We start from the raw sequence: 2,689 nt of genomic DNA, 5'->3' as shown, positions 1-2,689 counted from the left end.
ACCTCTTTCATTTAGCGCCTCTGATTCCTCCTAAGAAATATTTTAATACACTGTGTGGTGCTCTGGGATCCTTCTATTGGCAGGGAAAGCCTCCCAGACTTGGTCGGGCCCTTCTCCAGGCTCCTAAACGGCATGGCGGCTTGGCTGCCCCTGATGAGTATAACTATTTTCTTGCCTCTCAACTGGTCTACGCAGCATGGTGGATCGACCTGGATGTGTCAAATTCGGCTACAGCCTTGGCATGAGCGCTTATGGGTTCCTCTTACTAACTCACTCTACAGATATCACTCTCTCTCTTCTCTTCTTCTCCCGCTTCAAACTATAGCTAAAGTGTGGTCCGTGGTATCAGGCAAATTTCCGCAGCCTCTGGTATCCCCTAGGGAACCCTTTTGGGGGAATGTGCATTTTTCTCACCTGCATGGGTTACAGGAGGCCGGTTTCTGGGGAAATCATGGTGTCAAATTTGTGATCCACTAGTTTGGGGAGGATCAGGTTTGCTTATCCTTTTCGGATATGAAGGAACGTTATAGCCTCCCTGGAAATGCCTTTTATAGGTATTTTCAGCTTCGGCATGCGGTTCAGGTGCAGTTTGGCTCCTTGACGCTTACTCCAGTGTTTTCTGATGGGTAGCTTCTCCTGGGCACCACGAATCTTTCTAAACCCCTTACTCCGTCCTATGCTCTCCTTCAGTGGGTGGAGCCTAGCCCTTTCTCTGAAATGAGTGGCTGATATCCTGGATTTAACTGAATGCCAGCGGAAAGAGGTTGAGGATACTTATTACTCCACTGTGGTTAGTAGTAGAGATATGTTGTCCATTCTAGATAAGTCTTGAGGTTGTATTATACCCCTGCTAAATTGAAACGCATAGGTGTTTCCCCGTCTGATGTGTGTTTTTGCTGCTCTTCAGAGGTAGGCACCTTTTTACATGCTGTTTGGGATTGTCCTGTAATTGCCTCCTTCTGAAGGGAAGTGATGGGGTTTTTGGCAGATAACCTGGACTTTCCCTTTTCACTCTCGCCTGTGGTGTGCCTGTTGGGAGTTATTAATGAGGTTATCTCTGGTTCACATAGACGACTGCTGATCCGTTTCCTCCTTTTCTGTGCTCGTAAGGTGGTAGCGATGGCTTGGAAAGATACCTCTTCTCCCCCTTTGTCTAGGTGGCTACATCTGGTTAACAAATATGTCCCGTTGTACCAGGCATTGTATGTGAGTCGAAGGTGCCCTAAGAAGTTTGACAAGTTGTGGACCCCCTGGCTCTTACTTGATGTGTCAGCTGACCCCCCAGCTAGATTGTGGCATGATGCTGTCTTATATGGGAGGGGGCTGGGTTGGGGTTGCCGGCATGTGTGCTTGAGTGAGTGCTTGGTTGTCTGTCTGTGCTGGGCCTTCTCCGGTCGGGTCTCAGATGTGCCCTTCTTTACTGTTGACGAATGTCTATGCACACCTTTGACTTCCTGTCATTATTGTGGAGTTGGTCTCTGGGACCTAAGGAGGATGTTGTTTATGTTCTTTTTACTTTGTTGGTAATGTCTGTTTCTTAAAGTGCAAAAACTAAATACTTAAAAAAAAAAAAAGAATTAATCACCCCCCCCCCCCCCCCTCATAATAATGATAAATGAAATATGGATAAAACATACTAGTGTGAACCAGTGGTGTATGACAGAATTGTGCAGATTCAGCCCTAATAGAAAGCCCCATTATGCCGCCATCTGCTCCACGTAACAGGCGTTTAGGCACATCAATTGTTAGGCAAATGAGTGTCCTGACACCGCATCACACATGTACCGTAATGAAGGACATCTCAATGTGTCTCGGGCACGGCGCATGTTATCTCGGGGCCTATTCTATTAAGTCTCCACTACCGGTGTCAGCTGTAATCCCGCTATTCTCTTTATGAATGAATCTCGTGTTCACTGATAGTACGGCTGGAATTTGTTTTTTGAAGGACACTGTCAAGGGCATTGCTCTAGCTACGGCTCATGCACTTTTGCAGACATCATCGGATTTGCCCCCTATAGAAATTGTATTTGTTTTAAAGAATAATTTAGAGGGGGAGGGGGGGATTTAGAAAAATTTTCTAAAAAAATTAAATAATAATTTCAAAAATACTGATTTCCTTTTAAAACAAATCCATGAAAAGGACAAGAATCCTTGTCACGTAGGAGGAGGAGGAGGTGGCGGAGACGGAGATGACCCAGGCAAGGTTACGTAGCTTCTGGTAATGACACGAATGTCTTACGTGACACCGACATGACATCTTCGCGTCTCCTAAAAACTGCCCTGTTGTCCTTACGGCATGGCGGGGACTCCTTTCGACTCCCGAGCTCTCTGCCTGGAATCTCTCCAGGTCTCCAGCCGTGGGAGGGTTAATTTGTCCTTCTAAGTCACCTTCCGCTAAGATGTCTCATTTATTCACAATAAGGAACCCTCCTTTGCACTCCCCCCCCCCCTTCTGTAGATGAACCCCTCCAAGTCGAGCGCTGATACCCCCTTCATTTTGGTCCTCCGTTCTTTGTTATTTATTTTTTATTTTTTTGCTTGTTTTATCAAGGTGGTATAATTGGGAGATTAAAGGGAAGTAGTCTGGGGGATGCTAATGCTATCAGCGTGAGCCTTGCAGAACACAGAGAAGCTATTGCAGGTAGAATCAGTGATAACACTATGCCATCACCAATGAAGTGGGCTTGGA

This window comes from Hyla sarda, chromosome 9 (genome assembly GCF_029499605.1).
Source record: "Hyla sarda isolate aHylSar1 chromosome 9, aHylSar1.hap1, whole genome shotgun sequence".
NCBI lineage: Eukaryota > Metazoa > Chordata > Amphibia > Anura > Hylidae > Hyla > Hyla sarda.
Note: the sequence above shows the minus strand (reverse complement) of the source record.